This window comes from Leopardus geoffroyi, chromosome A3 (assembly GCF_018350155.1).
Source record: "Leopardus geoffroyi isolate Oge1 chromosome A3, O.geoffroyi_Oge1_pat1.0, whole genome shotgun sequence".
NCBI classification, from domain to species: Eukaryota; Metazoa; Chordata; class Mammalia; order Carnivora; family Felidae; genus Leopardus; species Leopardus geoffroyi.
Window position 1 is genome coordinate 10,856,804 of NC_059336.1, and position 26,185 is coordinate 10,882,988.

General features: G+C 50.1%; 1 long non-coding RNA gene across 1 annotated transcript in view; it reads right to left on the bottom strand.

Annotated features, from left to right (window-relative positions):
- Positions 1-633: 633 nt before the first annotated feature.
- LOC123580010 overlaps positions 634-26,185 on the bottom strand; it is a 39,099-nt gene continuing 13,547 nt past the window's right edge. The window contains exons 2-6 of the long non-coding RNA XR_006703076.1: positions 25,720-25,960; positions 25,661-25,681; positions 24,824-24,929; positions 23,158-23,303; positions 634-1,212 (exon numbers count right to left, since the gene is read on the bottom strand). This is a non-coding gene — a long non-coding RNA (uncharacterized LOC123580010). The remainder of the gene's footprint in view (positions 1,213-23,157; positions 23,304-24,823; positions 24,930-25,660; positions 25,682-25,719; positions 25,961-26,185) is intronic.

Sequence of the window (26,185 nt, forward strand, 5' to 3'; positions counted from 1 at the left end):
AATCCTAAGAGCGAACACAGGAGAGTGTCCAGGAGGCATTGCTGTACGTGTTCCGATTGCTGTACATGTATTAGCCCGTTTTGCAACAGGTGTGAGGCGAGTAGATACCATTTTCGCCCTCGGTTTTCAGATGGGGAAATGGGGGCTCAGAGAGCTGAAGCAACTCGCCCAAAGTCACACAGCTGATAAGCAAAGAGCTGATTCCAACCCAAGCACTTGGGCCCTTCAGCCCAAGCTTATTCCCACTGCACACCACTGCACTTTGGAATCGTTATTTATTTTTTTACATTTTTTAACGTTTATTTATTTTAGAGAGAGAGAGAGAGAGAGAGACCGTGAGCGGGGAGGGGCAGAGAAAGAGGGAGACGCAGAATCCGAAGCAGGCTCCAGGCTCTGAGCTGTGAGTGCAGAAGCCTTAATGTTTTATTTATTTTAATTTTGTTAATGTTTTTATTTATTTCTGAGACAGAAAGAGACAGAGCATGAGTGGGGGAGGGGCAGAAAGAGAGGGAGACACAGGATCCGAAGCAGGCTCTCCAGGCTCTGAGCTGTCAGCACAGAGCCCGACACGGGGCTCGAACTCACGGACCGTGAGATCGTGACCTGAGCCGAAGTCGGATGCTTAACCGACGGAGCCACCCAGGTGCCCCTGCACTTTGTAAACTTTAAAGTGCTGGGCCACGTGGGGTATGATTTTGATGTTTGGGTATTATCACCCTCATCCTACCCAGAAAGGTCTCATCCAAAGACACAGAGACCACCCACCTTCCGAGCCAAGGGAACAAGAAAACATCTCCTCCGGGCTTCTATGCCCCCTCCCTTTCTGTGGCCCACGTCCCCACAAAGACCCCCACGCTGGAGCCATCCGTCCCCACTCCTCAGGGTCTCCACTGGTGCTCAGGGCAGTCCCTGCAGCCAATGACCCCAAATCAAGGGGGCAGGCATCCATTCATCCCACTGGCAGGAAAACCATTTTAGCATTTTGCTATTTTCATTTCTGCCAAGCCATAGGGGTGTTGCAAAGAACAATTTTTCTCTCTCTCTCTCTCTTTTTTTTTTTTTTTTTTTTGCATTTAATAATACATAATTACCTTCCCTCAATCATCCTGTTGCAATGCGTGCTTTTCAATCCAGCGCTGAGGCTTTTTGAGAAATGGGGTGGGGAACGGGTGAGACATGTTTTCAGTGTCCAGAAAGAACCTTCTGCGGTCCCTGGAGGGAGAGTGAGAAGAAAAGGAGGTCACGCTTGTGCTGTTGATCTTGCTGTTCCTTGCGAGAGACTGTCATGAATAAAAGATATGAGGCAGGGGGTGGGGTCGGGAGTAGACAGACCGGGGCCGTATGGCTCCTTGCTCATCACACTGTCTGAAGCCACTGGCCTGAGAAGCGGCCTCGGGTACCTCAATTAATCCATCTCCGTGGGGACAGGGCATCTGATGCCAAAACCCAACTGCTCCCGCTGTTCTGGACCAACATGTTTGTCGCTACTCCGGTCCTCGTTCTAAAATGATGGAAGTATACATAATCCACAGGAAGAGGGGAAACACACACAAAACAAATATTCCCCGGTGGGCTTAGTATAGCAGATCCGACGGGGGCTGGCCTGTGGAGCTGAATCTCAATTAAAGAAGGTTTTTAGCTGTTTTTTTTTTTCTTTTTTTTAAAAAGAGGGCCCCAGTGGGAGATTTATAAAGAAGAGAGAGACGCCTGCCTTCATAATGTAGGTTACAAAATAACGAGATTAATGATACCGAAATCTATGTGGGAACTATACTAGAAGCAACATACGAATGATGGTGGGCACCTGGCTGCCTGTGAACTGTTTCGGCCACCACTAGGCCCCCAGCCAGCTAGCATCGATGGTAATTGTGTTGCAGCGTTCGGGAGTGATTCCACCCGCACCTAACATTTAGTGGAGGGTTACGGTGCTACGAGCACTTCAGGAGTCTTGACTTCATTCCCTGTTCCAACAACCCTCAGGGGTAGGTACTGTCATTGTCCCCATCTGGCCAAGGAGGAAACTGAGGCGCAGACAGGTGCATCACTTGCCCAGGTCACTCCGCTAGCAAATGGCGGGTTCTAACCCAAGGACGCTGACTTCGGAGGCCACATGGTCCATAGTGATCAGAACAGCAGGAGTTAGGGCAGTGGCTGAAAGTATGGCTCTGGAGGCAGACGGGCCTGGATGTGCGTGCTGGGTCTGCAGCCCTCATTCTGCCATGGAACCGCAGTATTTAAAACCTGGATGGGGGCGCCTGGGGGGCTCAGCCGCTTAAGGCTCCGACTTCGGCTCAGGTCACGGTCTGGTGGTTTGTGGGTTCAAGCCCGACGTCAGGCTCGGTGCTGACAGCTCAGAGCCTGGAGCCTGCTTTGGATTCTGTGTGTCTCTCTCTCTCTCTCTCTCTCTCTCTGCCCTTCCATTGCTCATGCTCTCTCTCTTTCTCACAAATAAAGAAACATTTATTTTTTTTTTAATTTTTTTTTCAACGTTTATTTATTTTTGGGACAGAGAGAGACAGAGCATGAACGGGGGAGGGGCAGAGAGAGAGGGAGACACAGAATCGGAAACAGGCTCCAGGCTCTGAGCCATCAGCCCAGAGCCTGACGCGGGGCTCGAACTCACGGACTGCGAGATCGTGACCTGGCTGAAGTCGGACGCTTAACCGACTGCGCCACCCAGGCGCCCCAAGAAACATTTAAATAAATAAATAAAACCTTGGTCAACGCTGGAGATGGTCTGTTTAAACTCCTTGGTTTCCCAAGTACAGACCTGTGGGAGCAAAAGGGAAACTCCCGTGGTGGCTCAGACAGCTACACTTTGCAGGTCCCGCTGGGGCCGAACGGGCCCCATCACCCTTCAGCTGCAAGGGGGGGATCCCCAAACTCAGCGCAACCTCCTCCTCAGCGGTTCTGCAGCCTGACTATCCCCACACCTGGAAAGGGTGCTGGGGTGCAGGAAGCTGAGGAGGACCCAGGACTTCTTGAGCTGCACAGCAGCCGCTTAGGGCCCAAGGAATCCGCAATTATCTGGCATCTCCCTAAGAACCTCCCGGACCAAATCCTGGCACGTGGGTTAACTCCAAAGGCTCCACTTGGGTTGAGCAGTACCGCATCACCAAGGAGGAAACATAAAACAAAGTGACTCACAGCTCAAAGAATTCTTTGAAAGTTTGATCTTTTAATTAAAAAACAAAAACAAAAAAACACTTGGGGCACCCGGGTGACTCAGCTGGTTAAGCGTCTGACATGACCTGAGATCAGGTCATGATCTCATGGTTCATGAGTTCAAGCCTCTGTGCTGACAGCTCAGAGCCCGGAGCCAACTTTGGATTCTATGTCTCCCTCTCTCTCTCTGCCCCTTATCCGCTCGTGCTCTCTCTCTCTCTCTCTCTCAAAATAAATAAACATTCAAAAAGTTAAAAACAACAACAACAACTTACTTTTTCCCTCTCGGTTTTCTCACTGACCAAAAGCAGATCATGGTAATACGTACCTCACAGGGCCATTGGGAACGAGAAACGAAGTAAAGACTTGTAAGATGCTCAGAACAGTGTAACTCTCCAAGAAGTGCCAGATACGATTATAGTCACTCTATTACCCTCTAACAAAGGCACCATTAAGATTAGCAGATGCAGTGACTGACAGCTGAAATGGTTAACGCGTAGGCAGGCATACGAAAAGTATGGTTTCGGGGCGCCTGGGTGGCGCAGTCAGTTAAGTGTCCGACTTCAGCCAGGTCACGATCTCGCGGTCCGTGAGTTCGAGCCCCGCGTCGGGCTCTGGGCTGATGGCTCGGAGCCTGGAGCCTGTTTCTGATTCTGTGTCTCCCTCTCTCTCTCTGCCCCTCCCCCGTTCATGCTCTGTCTCTCTCTGTCCCAAAAATAAATAAACGTTGAAAAAAAAAAATTAAAAAAAGAAAAGTATGGTTTCGTAGGGGGCCGTGGCTTTAAATGGTGGCTGATATGCTAGAGCGCCTATGTCGTGCTGGGTATTCTCCTAGGGGCCTAATAAATAGATCCCTCACATAGAACCCTCACAACACACCTATAGTGAAGCTGAACTCCTTCCCGTCTCCCCACGTTTCAGCTTTGGGAACTAAAGCACAGACAGGCGAAGCCACCTGCCTGAGTTCAAACAGCCAGCAGGCTGCAGAGATGGGATCCGGTAACCAGTACACAGACCACTTCTCGGAACCACAGACGAACGCACGTTTCAGGAAGCAGCCGCCAGAGACATTAGGTAGCAATCCTCCACCCCCCCCCACCACACTCAAAGCCTCCTCCTACCACACCGATCCCCTATTCCTCTCTGTTTTCATTATTTTATTTGTTTTCCTTGCTTTTTTTTAGACCAAAAAAAAAAAAAAAAAAAAAAAACAAAAACCCAATCCCTGAATGAAACCGAGTTTAGTTGCAAATAAAACTGAATTGTCCAAAACCGAAGCATATAATTAGAGAACGTTAATCTCTGGGCAGTTCTCCACTCCCCACCCAGCCCCAAAATATACTAACATTTGCAAAAGAGAATTCATCTTTACCTAAAACTATAATTAAGCGGCTGCTGGCGGTTACCTTGGTGACATTAAAAAAAAAAAAAAAAAAAAAAGCCTCCACAACAGCTCCCCACACTGGATAATACAAACCAGGCAGCCAAATAAGTCAACAGGTTGTCCAGGAAACTGTTTCCTTGACAACCAGGAAGATGGAGGGGGACAGAGAGTTGGGGAAATGTCAGAGCCACAAACCTACGTTAAAGGAGAAAAAAGCCCCTTTGGCATGACTGAGCAGATCTTCAACTTGTACCAAGCCGCAGCGCATTGAACAAAAATGACTCTTTGTGACACGAAGAAGGTGACCAGGGGACATGGCAGAACCCAATCTCCCTTTCGTTGCTCACGCACTGGGTGAGTTTCCTTTTCAGGGCATGGAGTCTGACTTCGCAAAAGAAGCTCCATTCACTCTCTCACCCATCAGATGTTTGTTGAGCACGTATTACGTGCCAGCACTGCCCATGTCTCCTGGCTCTGGTCTTGCATGGATCTCCATGCTTGGCAACCTTGGCCACGTGGGCCAAGAATTCTGGAAGTGACACATAGAATGTAGGACCATTTTTTTCTAATTTGAACATCTGGGTTTCTCCCTATGTATTCCCTTTCCTGTCTCCCATTCTAGCAAAGGGTCAGTTCTATGCTTGCTTGTCTCGGCTTCAGAGAGAAGGGGAGAGGCAAGGGGGTTGTAGGACAGAAGCTGGAAGGGTCTGGAAGACAATCTCACCACCAGCTTTGTTGGCGAGGACAAATGGCTCTTGGATGGGATTCAGCCATGTCTCCTGGAAAACCAGGAGAGGACATCAGTGCCCCTAAGGAACGGAAAAGGGGAGGGGGGGGAGGAGCCCATGGCACGAAGAGATTCTGTAAGACCATGGGCCTTTGAGCAGAGGTCCGGGACCCTGGTCCTTGGCCATGCTGCAGGTGTGTGGAAGAGTGTTGTGCCCCTGGAATGGAATGGTCACAGGGTCCCAGCGTGACAAAGAGTGGCCAGGAAAGAAGCAGCAGACATGGGCACGTCTGGGTAAACATGTGTCTCCAGAGTGAGCACTGTGGACAGATAACTACAGGGGCCTGGCCAGGGCTTCAGGGCGATGTCCCCCGAACCTTTCTTCACCGTGGGGCGATGGTGGTGCAGGGAGTCCCGAGGAGGTTGGCCTGAAGTAGATTTACAAAAGTAATGTTCCATGTCTTGTCCTCCAAAGGGCCTGGACAGAGAGCCATTGTTGCCAAGTATAATTTTCAGAGCTGCATTTTCCAGACTACTTGAGAAGTCCCTGCGGCTGAATTTTGCAGAGAAGGGACGGGGGGGGGGGGGGGGGGGGGGGGGGGGGGGGGGGGAGGGGAGGGGCCATCCAGAAGCATCTACACCTGGAAATCCCAAACCCGGTTTCCCTTGCACAAAACTCTTTCACCTCTGGCTGGCCCATCCGTGCTTTTTTGCATTGTTCCTTCTCCAAAAGTGCTTTCCATCCAATTGTTTCCTGATCGTAAATGAGACTGCCGTGGTGTCCTACTGATCCTCACAGGGTGGACAGCAAATTCAGGAGTAGCCTCTTTTCCAGCCCAACTGACTCAGACAAACATAACCCATCTGACTGCACGCATATGTCACCAGCACGCAGGCAACAATAAGAATTACATGGATCTGCACCGCGCTTTCCCGACAGGCAATTTTTTCATGTGCTCTCTGCCACAAATCTTGTGTGCCACATGCCCATTTTACAGATGCGAAAACCAAGGCACAAGGATGGTGAAGACCCACCCAGGGCGCCCGCAGCCAACTCATTCGTGGGGTGGAGCCCCAGGGCCAGGTCTTCTGAGCCCGACTCCGCCCCGAACATTCTCCCTCTGTTCTCACACCTCGCCTTTCCAGTGTGTGGATTTCTCTCCTGTTTTCCTATTTCACCTCTCCCTGCGGGTTTTCTTCTCCTTCTTTTTTGCTTCCTCAAATGCTCCCACCCCCAGGGGACATTTGGTGATGGCTGCAGACCTCTGTGGTGGTTGCACTGGGGGGAGGGGGGGCTGGTGGGCACAGTAGGGCTGGAGATACTGCCCACATCTTACAGTACACGGGACAGTCCCGAGCGACAAAGAGCTGTCTGCCCCAGATCTCAACAGTGCCAAATCTGAGACACCCTGTCACCCTAGGAAGATAAAAAGTTTGTTCGTATAAAGCACTTGGAATGGTGCCTGCCATGTAGTCAGCTATTATTACTTTTGTTCACGATGTTGTTCACACACTATTGCACCTGTGGGGTCCGGGTTATTTACAAGAGGAAAAAGCACCCTCAAGCTTCAGTCCTTAGGTTCTCTCATCTAATTAAGTATTCACTGACTTCCCTCCACGGGAAAGGGGCTGTGGCCCACAGACAAGAGAAATGTCCTGTCCTGAGGACAGGGTCAAGCCCTGGGCTTTCAGCCTAAACGTAAATCCAGGAAATCATCCCCAAGGGCACTGGGGATGAGGGTCCCGGAAAACCTTTCATGGGTCTTGAGATGGTCCTGCGACAGGGTCTTTCTCTAACCTCGGGATCCATGGGAATATTGCTGAAATTCTTTCGTTCCAAATGCCAACAGGATTCACTGCAAAAAAAAAAAAAAAAAAACCCAAAAAACAAAAAATAAAAAGCCTCCAGGAAACGCGATTGCACCCACAAGGCACTGCTTACAAATCGAAGACTCTCAGCCTCGAAAAACAACCAAAGATAAATTATTTTGCTCAACCACCTTTCTTCCATCACACCCACCACCAGGAAACACAGGAAAAGTCTGAAAGGTGAGGGAGCCCAACGCGATTTGCATATTCAACAGCCCCACGGAAGGTGAAAGAACATAACCAGAGGTTATCACGTGAGTGGGGGTGGGGGTGGAGGAGGGACCGCTCACCTTCTGAAACACAGGAGCTAAAAATACCGCTGCCACATGTCATTTACAAATTTCAAGGGCTGTTTAGACAATACCATGATCAGACTGCAGTGGATACATATTTTCCCCCCAGTGATTAAACACAGCCTGATTTTTAAGTACCACCCAGCAGCCTCCAGGCTGGTCTGGAGAAACCACTCTTTGATTTCTGTATTTGATTGGCACGCCGGGGGGTCCCAATCACGCCTCCTTCACCCAGCACCTAAAATCAGATGTTATTTGACTGCGGGAAGGGGGGCTGAAAGGAGGCGGGGGGACAGGAGAGCAAAAGCTTCAGCAAGAGGGGCTTCTCATCAGAGGCAAAGAGGGCACCAGTGCTCCCCACTTGCCTTCTTTCTCCTAAAACCAAGAAAGATGTGTGGGGAGAGGGAACCAGGCAATAAAGCGGGAACAGCCTGTGGCCCCGGAAATAATTACATTTTCCCCCTTCACATCGGGGCAGGGGACAGAATAAATAGCTGAATATAATCAGGTGACGCTTTCTGGGACTGGACGAGGTGTTCAGTGAATGTGGGCAAAACTCTCTTGCTTGAGTCTCCCCACGTCCCGGTGGGGCCAGCTGGCTGAGCCGAGGCTGGTTTCTGGGGAAGCCGAGAGATATGTCCAGTGTCTCTGAGTTTCTTTGGGAAGAAGAGGGGGCATCTGGGTTCTCTCTCTCTCTCTCTCTCTCTTTTTTTTTTTAAGTAGACTTCACGCCCAGCGCGGAGCCCAACACGGGGTTTGAACTCACAACCCTGAGATCAAGACCTGAGCTGAGACCGAGTTGGACGCTTAATCGACTGAGCTACCCAGGCACCCCGGGGGTTTTCTTTTTAGGGTGGTGGAAAGATTCTAAAATTAGAAAATGGTGATGTTTGCACAGCTCTGTGATTATATTAAAAATTCAGTTGCACACTTTAAAAGGAATTTTATGTATGCAAATTAAATTTCAATGAAGCTGCTGTAAAAAAGAATAAAGAAAACCAGGAAATTACTGTAAATAAATGTTTTTTTTTTTTCCCCGTTAAAAAAGTAGGAGGGGGAGGTTTAGATCCAAGCACTCTAGATTCAAATCCTGCCTCTCCTTCCTTGTAGCTGTGAGACTTACTCAGTCTCCCTGGGCCTCAATTGTCCCATCCATAAAATGGGTATGTTACAAGTGTACTTCCTTCACAGGACTGCCGTGGGGACTAAGTGGGGTGTTGTTTGTGAGGAGCCTGACCCCAGGCAAGTGCCTTGAGCTCTGCATGAATAAATGGTCTGTAAGAGGCTGGTGGCTCAGGAGGGGCCTGGGCAGGAAATGGGGTATGTCAACCACTTTCAGGATGGGCCTGCCTGACCCTGTGGTGTGAGTGTGTCCACTCAGACCCTTGCACCAGCAGCCGACCAAGCAAGGAGCACGAGTACCACCGACTGGCCTTTACTGAGCACTTACTCCGTGGGAAACACCTCACATGCACGATCTCATTTAAACTTTGTTTCAAGCAGATACTCTTTTATCCCCATTTTATAGGTGAGGAAACAGAATTTAGCCACTTGCACAAAATCAGACAGAGCCAGAGGCAAAGCTGGTTCCAATCCAGGCAATCTGAGACCCAGGGTGGGCCTGGGTGAGCTTGAGAAAGCCAGTGGTTCAATACCCAGGAATTCCGGTATTAGCTAGGCAAGAATTCTACAAGCAGGTTATTTTTTTTTCTGTTTTTTAGAATTTTTTTTTTAAGTTTATTTATTTATTTGGAGAGAGAGGGAGAGAGAGAAGGCACCAGGGAGAGGCAGAGAGACAGGGAGAGAGAGAAAGAATCCCAAGCAGGCTCTGCAGGGTCAGCACCGAGCCCAGCCCAGGGCTCGAACCTATGAACCGTGAGATCATGACCTGAGCAGAGACCAAGAGTCGGACACTTAACCGACTGAGCCACTCAGGCGCCCCTGCAAGCAGCTTATTAAATCACTGGTGGCAACCATGGTAGAAATCAGCCGTGATGCGAAGATTTACACCCAGGAAATCTGCCGCTGTTAGAAATCTGGGTTCTTTCTCCCGTCATCCCTCACCGCACCCCCACCCATACCAATTTGTGAGCACATCATTAGCCACCAAACTAGGAGGGCCCGTTGGGTCCTCCTTCCTACACGTGGGGATAAGAAACCCTCACATTTGGGGCGCCTGAGTGGCTCGGTGGGTTAAACGTCTGACTTTGGCTCCAGTCACAATCTCCCAGTGTATGAGTTTGAGCCCCATGTCAGGCTCTGTGCTGACAGCTCAGAGCCTGGAGCCTGCTTCGGATTCTGTGTCTCCTTCTCTCTCTGCCTCACCCCCGTTCGTGCTCTGTCTCTCTTGCTCTCAAAAATAAAACATAAAAAAAAAAAAAAAAAGTAAAAAAAACCCAAAAAACCCTCACATTTTCATGGCACCTTAAGGTTCACACTATGCTTTTAAATCCATCAAAATCTAACAAAACCGTGAAATAAAAATTATTTACATCGATGATGATGAAAGTAGGCTCCAGAGGGAGAGAAGCCCCAGGAACTGAGTGCAGGCCCTTCGGTCTCGAAAGGCGGAGGCCCCAGAGTAAGTGGCCGGTAGGGTCTCCTTAAAGCTACCTAGCGTCTCCACGGTGACAGGCAGTAGGGGCCCCATGGGCTTTGGGACGTGGACCCTCTTCCCCACTCCACAGGCCCTATAGCTCCTCCAGAAGAGTGAGCAAAAGCTTTTCACAGTTTCCACAAGGAGACGGTCTGGAGGTGGAATTTAAGTGGGTGTGAATCTTGAAGCAACTAAAACGTCCAAGTAAAGTCTGACAGAGCCTGGTGCTTTGCATAAGAGAAAGACAATAAATGTTTCATGAATGAATGAGTGAGTGAGTGAATGAATGGAATAATCCCATTACAGACTCAACCTCGGGCTTTAAGTCAGAGCTGTGCACTCGTCTGATTTTACCAGTGGCCCCAATTACAGGCCTCCCTGCCTCCATACTCTTTGTCCCCACTTTGCCATCCCTCCCTCTGCTGGGCCCGGCCTATGACTTGCTTTGGCCCGTGGGATATATTAGCAAATGCGATACAAGCATAGCTCGAGAAGCGGGTGGGTGTTCCTGCTTGTCCCCTTGAATGACTAGCTCTCTCTGGGACCACTGCCACCACCATGAGAACACGCCTGAACTGTGAAGAGCATGGAAATACATGGAGGAAAGCTGAGCCATCCCAGCCAAGGCCATGCTAGACCACCCAGCCGACCCACCTGCTGACCACCGACACGTGAGTGGGACCAGCTGAGGTCGGGGCACCTGCCCAGCTCACCCTTAAACACATGAGAAATAATAAGAGGTTGTTGTTTAAAGCCACAAAGTTCTGGGGTGGTTTGTTACTCAGCGGTCGCTACCCGATACAGCCTGCCTGCTTGGCGACTCTCCCAAAAGCTCAGAGGCACCTGCTCCTTTCTCTCTTCCGAACCAGCCACGTCGAGAATTCTGATGAAACGCTTCAGCATGGCTTCTCCTTACCTAACTAGTCAGGTACGAGATCAGCCCCCAGTGAGGAGAACAGACAAATCTGCCTTCAGCTGAATGAACAAAGATATTATTGAACACCAGTCCCCACAGTTAAGATTCTTAAAGAAATTCTGAAGGAACAACAGGCTTCCTTTCCATTCCTGCTTTGAAAGATGAGTTTTGTCTGAATCGTTGCTGATCGGTCCTCTCTCTCCTCTCTCTCTCTCTCTCTGCTTGCAGCCTGATACTCTGCCAGAATTAAGACATCATCTAGCGCCTCTGATTTAGCCTTACCCTTCGAATGGGATTTCTTTTCCAGATATGACGTAAAGTCCCAAGATATGCCAGAGGTAGCACTGCCAAAGACCGGCAACATCCAAAATCTGATTTTCAGGCTCTTTCCCAGGCGAGACGAAAGAAAGAAGCGGTCTCCGATCTCCCTGCTCCAAGGATGGCCCACAGACCAGCAGCACGGGGGCCCTGTCAGACTTTTTGCTATCAGTGCGGAATTCTGGGCCCCACCCCTGAGCTACGGCATCGGAACGTGCATTTGAACAAGAGGCCCAGGGGACATGGCACGCTCAGGTTTGGGGGGCACTGCTCTACGACACTGGTCCCCGATTGTCCATCTGCACCTGAATTTCTCCTGATGTCAAGGCCTCTGGGGTGGCTGCACAGGGGGGTTTTAAAACTGGACATCAACCCTCACTCTTGCCGCATCAAGGACACCTTCACCCAGCATAGAGCACAAATCCCTCCAACACAGGGCACAGAAGCACACTTCCTACCACCAGGCTTGAAGTCCCTCGTGTACGACCCGGCTTGCAAGGGTTTTCTCTTCTGAAGTACAGGCTGGGTATCTTGAAGGGCTTCTCGACACCCCACGGAGACCCCAGGATTCATTCACAAGTAACGCTTAGTCTTGCCACGGGATTAAAGGTTTCAAGGGATTCCCTTTTGATCCCGACATGATAGCTCCTTGCCTAAACATAAGAGCTTTGCTGGGAGTAATCTCCATGGAAATCAGTAACCCAGTTTATTAACAAGGAAAAAAAAAATACTCCTAAGGACATTTTAAACTTTTAAATAACTTTGCAAGCGAATAACAAGGAAAACAAAGCATTTTTAAAGCGAACAAGCCCCTATAGCAGACATGAAATTTGAACTACAACGCTCTCTGAATTTTAACAATCCGATTTTAAGCTCTTAATAAGCCCTGGAAATCCAGTTAATTTAAATTACTGGCCACACACCAACACGCTCCCTGAAATAATTCACACCTTCAATCATCTCAGGGAATGTATTTCCCCCCCCCCAAAAAAAAAAAAAAAAACCCAAAAAACTTATATGAGGTTGTTTATATGCCGCTTCTGCTGACATATGATTTTCTAGAAATCTCTGAACTTTGGGATGAAAAGACAATTGGAAAACAGACCTCGGTGGTGTTTCCAAATGACTTTTTGTCCCCTGTTCACAATAACCTTTTCAAGAAGGAATCAGTGAGGCTGAAGGTGACTGTAATTATATAGCTACCAGTACTGAAAAGACAAGACTGTGCAGTCACAAAGATAAGACACGAGTTTAAAATGTTTTAGGTAACATGCAAATGTATTCTGATTTTTTTTTCCCCAACTCCTTTTAGAAGAAAAAAAAAATCGTGCTTGAAAGATGTTCTCGAGGTGGAGCTGGTAGGCTAATTGGAAAAATGAAATGAAAATTGGAAAACTGAACCGTCTCTCTCTCTGCCCAAGCTGGGAGGAAGCGGCTTTTAAGGGCCAAGCCTTTAATTCTAGAATGTGGTCAGCTGGGTCGCTGGCATGGCTGGCTGGTGCCGGGATCACAACCATCCCCCTTTTTTCTAATTCTGCCTACTGATTTTCCCCCTATGGAAACTTTGCTCCTTTTCTCTCAGTCTGTGGAGGCTGGGATCCGCTGACCTCACCTCTGACCCCGAAGGTAAGCCTCTGATCCAGCCCTGGCCCATCCACTCATTTCATTCCGAGGTTCCTAAGGATTGGTTCAGGGGTGTGGCATGTGACCTAAGTCAGTCCCAGTAGCGGCATCCCCAGGAAGTCTCTGGGAACTAGTAGGGAAAAAAAAGGTACTTTCTTTCCAGTGAAGATGCTTAGCTGGGATGCAGAGGATGCGGCAGAAGATAAGGCTAGAGACCACTTTGCCAGAAGAGCCAATACTGAGAATGAAGAAGAACACAGTGGAAGGCGGGACGTCAATGAGCCCTGGATCCAGCCGTACCTGAAACCTCCAGAATTCTAAAATAGGAGAACTAATATATCCCACCCCTCCTCTTTTTTTTTCCTTCTCAACCAGTTTTGACTTTGATTCCTGTCACTTGCCACCCAAATCACCTATCTGCTTCTAGTAAAACCCCCTCATGGTTTTCACAGGAAAGTCAAGAGAAACCATGAATTCCTGACCCAAAAATCTCAAGAGATCATCTGGTCCAGCCCCTTGTGTCTGAGCATACGAGAGGACTAAAATGTTGTAAACTATAGAGTCTCAGCAAAGATCCCAAGGGACTCAGACTCTGCACCCTCCATCCAGAACCCATATGACAACATCCTATTAGAGCTTGAAGATGCACCATACGTCTGTAGGTGGCCTGGGAAATATTCTTCTGGCTGACAAAAAAAAAAAAAAAAAAAAAAAAAATCCACCAACGAAACCAAAATCCTAATATTAGATTTCATGTGCTACCAAGTAAACTTTTTCTCTTATAGAACGAATTGTTTCTATAGAAACGAATGCTTTTCTAGCAACCCAATCTCTATTAAGGTTGCTATAGGAACAGTTGAGAAATTGGAAAAATGTAGAAAAAGGGTAAATGACTGTTTAATGTCTTTTTTTTTTTTTTTTTTTTTTTTTTTTTTTCCTGGAAACCCACAGAGGGCAAATGCCTTTTTACTTCTGAATACCTTGGTCCTTGGAACAGGCTCTGGGAACACTTGGGAGTATAATTCTACTTCTGTTGCCTTCTTATTCCCCGGCAAGGGTTTTATCAAGTCGTTGAAATTTACCTTAGAATATGGCAAGTTTTACTAAGAACCACCCTCTAGAGATCGTTTTCAAAGACCAGGGGGTACAAAATAAGAAGGTACAGAACTATGGGTGTAAAGGCATAATAATAAGTGTTGTTGGCCACACAAGTGCTGCAGATACTGTCTTTTGGAAAGAAACCCTTCATTTGGAGAAATATACACAGTATGTTGTATAGTTTGTACATACACAGTAAGCCCATGTGGCATGCCGCTCAGGCCTTGTGATATCAGTGACCAACGCACCAGGGAATGTTTTCCTTCCTTTCCTGGAGAGTGGGGAGGAAACACGAACACGGTCCCTTCTCTATTACCCTGATGTTTCTGGAATCATCTACGGACAAGTAGGGTATGATATCTGTCTGATGAAGCGAGAATTCTCTCTCAAGTCTCACTAACTGCAAAAGTCAGTAGATTGGAGAGAGAGAGAGAGTCACAAAAGCCAGAGAGTCATAATCACCAGCTCAAACCATAGAGCCTTGGATGAGTCACTTCATCGCTCTGAGTGGGCCTATTTGTTCCCATCCATAAAATGGGGCTAACAAGATCGGTATAATGTGGGTCCCAGCTGGCACAAAGTCGAGTTAGCAACCCCATTTCACACTAGCCTCGTGTGTCTCCTTCAGAAACCAGATAACGTAAAGGCAGTAGAGAGCAGTGGGGTCTGTGGCAAAAGTCAATGGCAGCACGCTCCTGTAAAGGAAATGCAAATATTTTTGATGCCTTGTCTGTAGGCTAGTTTCATCTTGGACCCTGCGACTGAAACCCCCACATCTGCACCTGCTGAGGACTTGGGGTTGAACTTTGTCCGCAAGTGGGATTAACAGAGCCAGACCTCCGACAGAATGGAGCCTCTCCTGTGGAAGCTTGGTCGCCAGGGGGAGGGCATCCGTGGCAAGCGTTCAGGGTGAGAAGCGAAAAGTCTGTCACGTCAAGACGGCCCGCGGCCTCTCACCGCCACCGCCCCCCCCCCCCCCCGGCCTCTAGCCTGGTCCAAGCCACGGTCACCTCTCGCGGGAAGAGGCACACGCCAGGCAGGGTTCTCCAGAAGAACAGGACCAAGAGGATGCTTATGGAAAGGGACACGAGGGAGTGGTCCACCCTGTTACGGAGGCTGAGACCTGCCATTTTCTTTTCTTTTTTTTTTTTTTTAACGTTTATTTATTTTTGGGACAGAGAGAGACAGAGCATGAACGGGGGAGGGGCAGAGAGAGAGGGAGACACAGAATCGGAAACAGGCTCCAGGCTCTGAGCCGCCGTCAGCCCAGAGCCCGACACGGGGCTCGAACTCACGGACCGCGAGATCGTGACCTGAGCTGAAGTCGGACGCTTAACCGACTGCGCCACCCAGGTGCCCCAGAGACCTGCCATTTTCAAGCTGCAGGCCAGAGCGGCCGGTGCTGTAGTTCTGATCCAGACCCGGAGGCCCAAGAACTGGGACGCTCCTGGACTTGCTCTCGGACCCTGTCCAAGACCAGAGGGCCAAAAGCCAGGGGCCATCGGTGTGCAAAGGCAGAAGGTGGATGTGCCAGCTCAAGTAAGAGCAGATTCGCTCTTCCTCTGCCTTTTCAGACGCCCCCTGGATAGATGCTGCCCGCCTGCAGTGGTGAGGGCAGGTTTCTTTCTCATTCAGTCTTCTTCACCAGTTCAAAGACCGATCTCTTCCAGAGACACACTCAGATGTAGTGTTTTTCCAGCTACGTGGCATCCCTTAGCCCGGCCAAGCTGACACGTAGAACTGACCTTCACAAGGCAGTAGCCTCTTCACCGGTCTCCCTGCTTATACTCACACCCCCCATGGCCCATCCGCAATACACAGGGGGGAGGGGCAGAGAGAGACGGGGACAGAGGATCCGAAGCAGGCTCTGAGCTGTCAGCATGGAGCCCGACGCGGGGCTCGAACCCACGAACCATGAGATCATGAGCTGAGCTGAAGTCGGATGTTCGACTGACTGAGCCACCCAGGCGCCCCAGGAGGAATCCTTTAAAAAAAAAAAAAAGTTAAGAGGTGTCTGGGTGGCTCAGTCGGTTAAGCATCTGTATCTTGGTTTTGGCTCAGGTCATGATCTCACAGCTCGTGAGTTCAAGCCCCACTTTGGGCTCTGTGCTGGCAGCATGGAGCCTGCTTGGATCTGTCTCCCTCTCTCTCTGCCCCTCTCCAGCTCACTTGCTCTCTCTCTCGCTCTCTCTCTCAAAATAAATAAATAAACTTAAAAAGAAAAAGTTACATCATGCCCCTTCTCTGCCCCAAACTCTCCAATAGCTTCCCGTCACCTTCAGAATACAAGCCAAAGGCCCTAACTGATCCTCCCTAACCCTGGCACCCCACCCATCTCCCACCTTCTCCACTAGCCACGCTGGCCCTCTTGCTGTTCCTCAGACACACCAGGCATGCTCCTGCCTCAGGGCCTTTGCACTTACTGTTCCGTCTGCCTAGAACATTTTTATGCTAGATGTGCACGTGGCTGGCCCCCCGGCTCCTTCAGTCAGTTAGCCCACTCTTACCACTTCCAAGTAAAGCCTTCCTTTGGCCACTCCATATAAAATGACAATACTCCACTGCCGGAACTTAGCCCCCTTCTCGCTTTGGTTTTCTCCATACCACAGGTTATCAGCTGACATATTTATCTGTCTCTCTCCCTCATTAGAAGACAAACTCTATTGAGAGTAGGAATTTTCATCTCCTTTGCTTCCTGCTGGATTCCTGGTGCCCAGAACAGCCCCTATCACAGAGTAAGTTCCCAACAACCCTCTGTTGAATGACAATTAGTGGAGCCAGAGAACTGAGATGCATGGAGGAGAGTGTGTCAGAGCAGGGAGAAGGCACCAGAGCCCATGCTAGTTCCGTCTCCCGTGGCCGATAGTCACGCATCAGGCCATTCATTCAACGTGCAGGAGCACCTACCACCTGCCGGGCATGAAATGCTGCAGGAAGCCTGCCTCCAATACAGTTTACTCATTAGCTGGGGGAGACAGACAATAATGAGTAAACCTACAGGCAGTGAGATGTGCGTGAAGGAAGAAATAGCCCAAGGTGAGTAAAAGTGGGGCAGAGGGAAAGGAGGCTTGGTGTTTCGGTCCAGGGGTCAGGGACAGCTTCTCCAAGCAAGGGATACTCGTACTGAGAACCGGTAGAGTGAGGGAACCAGGTGCATGGGGCACAGAGCCCACAAACCTCCCAGATTCCCTCCACCCCTTCCTTCTCGACCCTCTCACTCGATCAAAGCCCCGTGTGTGCAGGGATGCCCCGCCCCTTTCAGGACTGAGAGCCACCCACACCCCAGGTGAGCGACCTGGAAGGAGGAGGGCCCAGCTCTCTTCTGTCTCCCTCTTAGTCAAGGTGTTCCCCACAGAGAAAGCTACTGTCTTCCGTACTTCTGGGTCGTGTTCCCTGGCCTGTTCTTCCATTCTTTGGTATAAACTCATCTTTCATTAAAAAGGCAATTCTTTGAGCCAAAACATGAAATTTCCTGGTCCCCTGGCTAAGCTTGGCCTTGAGACCACAAGTTCAGTGTTGTGCAGAAATTCTTAGAATGTTCCTTAAGTGGGGGTGGGGGGGTTGGGGGGGTGGGAGGGTGCCTGGGTGGCACAGTTGGTTAAACATCCAACTCTTGATCTCAGCTCAGGTCATGATCTCACAGTTTGTGAGTTCAAGCCCCATATCAGGCTCTGTGCCATTAGCACATAGCTTGGGATTCTGTCTCTCCTTCTCTCTGCCTCTACCCCACTTGTTCTCTCTCTCTCTCTCTCTCTCTCTCTCTCTCAAAATAAATAAATGAACTTTATTAAAAAAAAAATGTTCCTTAAAGGGAGCTCCCCTAACTAAGAAGTGGGTTCCTTTTGCCCTTTGCCCCTTCTTCCTCCTGATGCCTGGAATGCAGACATGATGGCTAAAGCTTCAGCAGCTATTTTGGGCCATGAGGCAAATTTGAGGGCGATGCTACAGAAAAATAAAAGTGCAGGACCTTGAAGACCAATGAGTTGCCAAATCAACGTGAGACTGCCAACTTCTGGACTTGTTTTACATGAGAGAAAAATATACCTCCATTTGTTGACATTACTGTTATCAGGTAGTCTAATCCCAGCCGATACACTATGACCTTCATGGATCCCGGACACATGCCTTCATGGGCTCCTTTCTTCATTAAAAATATTTAAAATTATGTTTTACGACTGTGTTGGTGTAAGGACATTACAATCTGGGCTAGATTCATTATTATGTATTCATTATTATGACATTCCTATTTTTCTTCTGATTTTAAAAAATTAAAATGGAAACATTTTTGCGGGTCCCTAAAAGCATCATGGCCCCGTGCCTTCTGTGCCTAATGGAGACCATGATACTCGTGCCTTATCTTGCTTTGCCCCTGAGAGAACTTGACGGGGCAGGTAACATTATTCTTCCTGTTTTTCACACCAGGGAACTAAAGCCAGAGAGGTTGAGTAAATGTCCAGATTTGAATCCTGGTAAGTACAACTCCAAAGTCTACACTCTCAGCTTTTGACCCTAGGACAGGAGCTATTTTTAGCCCCCGAAGGCAATTCTTGGGAGAGCTATTATTATTACCAGTGCAAACAGCTCTGACAACTTAAGAAAATAGATCTGATACATGGTAACAAAGCATATTGGACACAAAGACCTTCTGGTAGCTCCTTGTTATTTTCCACAAGATAAACCTAACTATGAGACTCATCTCTGCAGGCATGGTTTTTAAATCCCCATCTTTTAGGGACTGGATTTATTCATCCAACTCCAGAAAGAAAATAACTCCACTTAGCTTGACAGACTCCACAATGAAAAGTAAATTATTTTTCTGGAAATGACCCTAAAAATAGCACGGAATGGGTCTGCGCACAGATACCAGAGGCAGTAAGACTGAATATGTTAGTTTTAAGGACACGGAGACTCTTCTGTGGGCTTGAGGGGAAAAAAAAAAAAGCACTTGATTTTCTAGGTAGCACGATACATCACTCGGGGAAACAACTCTGGAGTAAAAACAGCGTGAACTTTGACAGGACGGCAGAGTTCTCCATCCATCTTGCCCGACTCCCCCGACGGGAGCCAAGGAGAAGTCTATCCCTACTTCATCGCTAGGTTTATTTCTTCTCACGTCCTCTTACCACAAATTAGCACAAGGGAATGTTAATGAAAAAACCGCCCAAGGATTGCTTACGCCTGGCAATCCACCGCCTTGCAGGCAGCCATGTGCAAATGGTTGGTTTCTTGAGAATAGCTACAAATTATTGCCCTTTACGTCGCTTTTTCTCTCCAAGCCCGATCCCAGTAGACAATTTAGGCTCAGACAACGGCATTCTGTTTAGTCAGTCATCCATCCGGCACTTCTCAGGTGCCTTCTGGATGCACTGCCCCCTGTCAGCCACCAAAGACCACTACGAGGGTCCCACTTTTGGAAAGTGGGAGGGCTTGGAATACACAGAGGCATCAAGTGCACCGTGCTTTCCCCGACCAGAGGACGAGAGGCAGGAGGCTGGAGCCAGGTGGCCCCAGGTTTAACTCCCGCCTCCACCACCTGCAGAAACAATTTGGGCAAATTAACCTAAGCCTTGACATCCCCATCTGCAAAATGGGGACACTAAGAGTAACTTTCTCTCCGAGTGAATGGGGAGATGAGACGAGGTGATATGTGCAAAGCATTCAGCACACGGCAAGTGTTCTCTCGGTATTAGCCACACGCTGTGTGCACGGTGCATGGAAAAGGGAAACGTTGGGAGGGCTTCTGAGTCTGGGGAGGAGGCTTGTGGGGAGCTAGAATGCTCTGCTCCCAACCCAGGCACTGGTTAACACGGGTGTGCTCACTTTGTGGCAAAGTCACGAGGCGACACATGCGTGACTTACTTTCTGTAAGTACTTGAACAACAACAGAATGCCTAACATTCGGTTGGAAAATTGTCCGACGTTCGGCCACATAACACACCTCCTCACCTTCCCCCAAACCTTCTGTGAGGCCCTTTGTGTGCACAAATGTCAGGTGTAAGCACGAGTTGCCCTGCGGGTGGGGGAGAGAAAGGCTGGTCAGCCGGGAGGGTCAGAACGAACCCGGCCCCTGGCACCACATGGGATTTGAGACGAACCCTGACTATAAACCTGGAGAGAGGGATTCCCTGCAGCCGAGGGTGGAGACGTCGTAGGCAGAAGCTGAGCCGTGCCACCTGCCCACACCCTGCGACGGTATTGGCACAGAGCAGCGCCCCCGGACACGTGTGGGGTCGACTTTGGGGAGGGGCTGGCCAGCTCCCCCAGCCCAGAGCACAGACCCACATCCCAGGCAGACCCTGGGTCAAATAGTAATTCTGCAATTTACCGCATAGATGGCCTTGGACAAGCCCTGGCACCTCCAGGCCTCAGTCTCCCCATCTGTAAAACGGACACTCGCCGTGCGTACGTGCAGGCGAGAATCGCAGAAAGTGCCTGGCACGCGGGAGTTCTGCCAGCGCAGGTAGCTCTTCTATTGAACGAAATTAGACCTGGCGGAAGAGAGGCCGGGGGGCCCGTGGAAACCACTTTGCTCTTTTCCCGTCTTCCTGGCAGAAGCGTCCACAAGCTAAGACGTGACCTTCACGTTAATAGTTTAAGAAGAGTCGCTGTTCCCACACGCACAGCATTGCCGTCCTCTCCGAGAACTCGGCTGTGGCAAAGGGGACGGCGGTTGCGGGGGCTGGAGCGCACCGGCGTGTGTAACAGAAACGCGGATATAATTAAGAGGCGGTTCATTGGCAATAATTAGGCACTGGCTGGTTAATCCTTTCAAGATGCTAAACAGCCCTTCCCTGGAGCTACGGTAATTGACTCTGTCAACGGCGTTGCACACTGTTGTCGAGAGACTTCCGCCTGGACAACCTGCTGACTCATTTTAACACGCGCACACATGCTCACTCTCTTTGCTCATTAACAGACAGGTCTGAGCAGAAGTGCTGGGCGCAGGGGTGGGGAGGAAGAGAGGTCTGGGGAAAGGCTAAGCAGGGAAGAGGAAGCCAGATGAGCTACACGCTGGCCTCAGACTGCCTGGATTCAAACCTGCTTTCACGGCTTCCCAGCTACGTGAGTGACCTCAAACAAGACCCTTAAACGCTTGGAGCCTCAACGCTCCATCTGTGAAATGGGGATAAACACCTTCACTTCAAGTGGGTGTTGCAAGGATTCGGAATAACACAGTGGCCAGTGCCTGGCACTGTGAGGGTGTTTAATAAACACTGGCTAGGGGGGGCGCCATAGGGGCTCAGTCAGTCGAGCGTCCAACTCAGGTCATGAACTCATGGTTCATGAGTTCAAGTCCTGCATGGTCCCCCCACTCTCAAAAATAAATACGCCTTTAAAAAAGAAAAAACTGGCTATTTGCTTGCACAGAGACGTAGGCTGAGCAGTGATAATGTATCTGGGACAAAAATCAGAGAAGTCTGCCCTTGGTCCAAGAGAACCGGTTCCACATTTGCCTGCTGCATTGAGACTCTGCAATGTGACCTTAGGCAAGGTCCTTAATCTCTCTCTGCCTCAGTTTCCTCTTTTGAAAATTAAAGTAATAAAGTGATAATACTTCCCCGGGAGGGTTGCATGATGATCAAACGAGACGGCTCCTGGCACATAAGAGCTCCTCAAGAAACGGTGGGTCCGTGACTTTGTCTACCTTCAAGTTTGGCTTTGGAAAGCCTTCTCTTCAGACACCAGTGGGCAGGCAGCTGCTGACTGTGGATTTCACAGGTACGAAATTAGCAAGTGATTCCCCCAAGGAGCCCAACCTACCTTGAATTTTTTATCAACTCCATTGCTTGCCCTTTCTGGTTCCATCCCAGACTTCTCCCAAATTGGCTCAACTTGTCTTAGAAGCCAGATAGGGGAGCGGAGCCTCAGTCAGGATGAGCCCCCCCACATGTGGTGGGAGGAGGGGGAGGCATCCCCAAGTGAGCCCCCCCCCCGGTCACCGGGATGAGAGCCAAGGTGACGGGAAAGTCCCCTCATGATCCAGGCTGACATCTGCTCCCCTGCCTCCCTCACAGTGGAGACAGGGAGGTGGTCGCCACCATCCCGCCTCCTGTGCCAGGAATTGGGGGTAAGGACGGGAATCGGCTTCCAGACATATCAGAGGGAGCCCAGCCCAGCCTCTGCTCCCGACTCCTAACCCTCCGGGCCACCGCTGTCTGAGTCGTCGTTCTACAATACCAACTTCACCGTCTCATCCACCTGCGCACAAACATCCAGTAGCTTCCAATGACCTCCAAGGTAAAGCCCACGACCAAGCACAGCTCACAAGGTCCTTTGTGTGATCTCTACCAACCCCCTCAGATTCACCGACACGGCTCCCTGCCCTAGGCTTTTGCTGTGCAAACCTCTCTGCAAGCACACTGTTCTCTCCTGTGCCTTCACGCATTTGCACCTGCACCTCTCTCTTCCTGCAAAGCCACCCTCCTTCTCCATCTGGAAGAGTCCGACTCATCCCTTAGTACCTAAGTGACATCACCTCCTCGTGTGACTTTCCCACCCCTCCCCCAGAGTTAGCTACCCCCATTTCCATTATGCATTTCCATTATGCTTTGTGAAGCTTCATTCATTCTTTCTCTCTGTATTTACTCAGCCCCTGCCATGTGCCAGCCACCGAGCTAGACCCTGAGGTCAGAGAACAAAAAAAAAAAAAAAGACCAACCCCTGTGCCGTGCAGCCACAGTCCAGTTGCTGGAGTCTAGCAGAAAAGACAGGTATGCCAATAAACCATCAGGGTGCACGGTGGTGATGGAGACACACAGGGCACTGGGAAAGCCTGGGAGGAGGGTCTCAGCCTAGTCTGGGGAGCAGCAACCCCCCCCCCCCCCCCCGCCTAAGGATGTGCTGTTTAAGCTAAAATGTACAGAATGGATAAGCACAAGCCAGAGAAAGAAGAGGAAGGAGGGAAAGACAGAAAGACAATCACGGTCATGACCCATGATGAGACAGGAGAGACCCTGAGCCCTCCTGGAAGGGAAGGAGGCAGGGTGGCTGAGCTCAAACAGCGAGGGGGGGAGGAAGAAGGGCACGATGGGGTGGGAGAGGTGCTACGGGCAGGTGCGAGCGGGAGAGGGCCTCTGGGGCCAAGCACAGAATCCTGTCCCAAGGGCACAGGAAGCCAGGAGGACTTTTAAATGCAGAGAAGAGAGCTGCTCGATGTGCACGACATACACGTGTGTTAAGGTCACTCTAGCTGCAGCGTGGACTCTGGTGCGGGGGCCAGTAAGAGCCGCGGGCGCACAGCCGACGGACCATCCTCGTCATCCGGGCAGCTCAGAGAGGGTAGCGGCATTGGAGGTGGAGCACGGTGAACGGACCTGCTCGAGACAGAAGAAGAAAGACCTCTGGACTTAACAAGGCACTGATCTGGGGGAAGTGGCGGGGGGGGGGGGGGGGGGCGGGGCGGGAATGAGTAGGATGTCCGGGCTGCTGTTCTGAGCTGCCCAGTGCCCGGTGATGGTCACGGAGATGGGCACGGCCGGGGAGGATCAGGCTGCTGGTGTGGGAAGCCAGGTCCCGGTCGGTTCAGGCTCTGGGTTTTGTGCACCTGATGCTCGCTGGCCTGTAGATACCCGAGGGGGAGTCCCGCAGGCCCCCGGATACAGGAGTCTCTGTATATATTTTTCCGGTTCCTGGAGGCTCCCCAGTCAGAAAGAGAGGGGCCGCGGGGCTGCTTTCACTTGCCCGTTTTCCTCTCCAGCACCTGTCATCCAGGTGACCCATCCACTGCCACTCCGCAGTTAGGCCAGATGCCCCCTCTGTGTCCCATGCAGCAAAAAGGGAGGAAGCCCCCTCCCAACTCACTACTGAACAAGCCACTGAAGCCTCAGGTGGTGTCTTGAACCCTCCATATCCCCAAATGGCCCCTCCAGCTTGTACCTCTAACTTGTTCAGGCAGCAATGCGCCCAGCACCAAGGGAGATGCAGTATCATTGTAGACCCACCATGCTAATCCTTTTCTATTTTGCCAGTGCATGGGCCGGGCTGGGCACGTGACCTGCGTCTAGCCAATGAGCTCGAAAGGGAGGTCTGTGGGGGGTTGTAGAAAAGCCTGTTCTCCCTGATAAACGGGAGAGTCATAGGAAGAGGAAGACTCTCGCTACCTTTCTTACCTTTCCCCCTTGGATCACAGCCATAGGCAGATGTGATGCCTGGAGCTGCAGCAGCTATTCTGTGACCATGAAGCAATAAGCCTAAGGATGAAAATCCACCCCGCTGAGGGAGGTGGAGCTGAAGTATAGAAGCACACCGGGTGCTCGGTGGCATCACTGAGTTGCAAACCATAGGACTATCTATCCTTGTTAAGGAAATAATGGCTTATCTATGATTTCAGCTATTGTTGGTTGGGGTGTCTCTTACTTGCAGCTGAAAGCCATACATCCAAGTCGCCATTTATCCATCATCTCACAGACTAGAATACCAGATCCTTGAGAAAAGGGATTTTTGTCTGTTGTGTCTCTTGTGCCAGAATGGTGCCTGGCATATAGGGGGCACTCAGTAAGTGTCCAGTGAATGAGTGGATCTCAGCATCCATGCCTCATCACCAGTTTCCAGCCACCTTCATTCGGAAAACCAACACCATGAGCACATCAGCTCATGTCAATGCTGCAACGGTAATCGCTATTACCAACTGCTGATCACGCGCTAGGACTGTGCTAACCCTTTACAGGTGCTATCTCTTTGAATCCTCACGACTATACTAGGAAGTAGGAACCGTTGTTATCTTCATCCCAAGGAGAGGGAAACTGAGACAGGCATCCAGCTGGAAGAGCTGGGATCTCGTGCCCTGAATTGTCATGTTGCACAGCCTGCTTAAGTCAGTAGCAGCCTTACCTACCCATGGGCCTCTTGGGGCAGCTGAGACACAGAGTCAGGGGAGGCGGAGCAGAGTGGAGGTCCAGAGGTGAGGAAGGAGCGTGCCTTACTCCAAAAGTGTATCGTCCCTGGGAGGAGGAGGTAGTCAATATCATTAATTCAAAGACAGCTGGTCAATATCATTAATTCAAAGACATTAATTCAAAGACATCATTTAAGGCAAAGCAATGAGAACCAGAAGTGGGTCATCTCAAGGCGTGGGAGAAACAGAGACGGAAGGTAAAGACCCCACAGCATAGACTCCAGGGTGGGCTCCACACTTTTTAGCCACTGCTTCTTTCCACCCAGGACTGCCCTACCCTGCCCTGCCAGGGGCGCTTTGGGGGTAGAGAGTCCCATGGTGTCTGTGACATATCCATTCCATCTCCCTCTGTCCGGGTTTTAATTGGTTTGGGGTTAAATCGTGCTGGGTGGTTGGGGGGAGGTGAGGAGGTCGGAGCTCTTATTCACAATGGAATGGAGCAGACAGACACGGCCAACAGCACGGCCAATGGGAGCTAAAAGCTCTGAAATATACATCTCTGTCCCGTGGGCGGGTCTGTTTAACCAGCCCAGGCACAAAGCTTGAGTTTATTAAATAAACAACGTCACCAGTATTTTAAAAACTGACTTGGTGAAGGGATGCATGGCACATTGTAGAGAGGGCTCATCACAGCCTGGGCAGCATCTGAACACGATGGGATTGTCAGCCCAAATTTTCAAACCAATTAGACTTATGTCATGGAATCAGCTACACAGACCAAAGTTTATATTCCGATAAACTTGGAATCACTACAAATAATGACCCCAACACACTCACCTGACTTGGCTGCCGAGCTTGCTGACCTCAGAATAATTTAACCCGGAAAGAGTGGGTACCATGTGTTACAGTGTCTCCAGGAGACAGTCAACGGGAAGTTTCCTGAGGCCAATGGCAAGGTCTAACTCGGTTTCAAAGGAACAGCAGAAACGCTGCTTCTCCACCCTGAACGCTCTTCCCAACCGGTCGTCAGCACAAACAGCTACTCCCTGGCCCCCTGGTTCCTTCTAGGTAGCCTCAAGGTGCCTCCAAAAATAAGCGAGGCTTCCACAGCATACTTACTGCTTCTATTTATTCTTCCTGGACATGCATTCAAAGGAGAGAGGCATCAGATTCCATGTAGATTCCTCACTCGCTTTCTCTCTGTGAGTTTCACCTCCCAGGGCCCTGCTGCAGTGGGCCCCATGCTGCCCTGTCAAGGACACTTGCTTGTCCCCAATGGAGGCACGTGTCATCAGTCATATCACACCCCACTCTAGCCACAGCCCCTCCAACTCCTCTTCTGTTCTAGAAGAGACAAAGCCT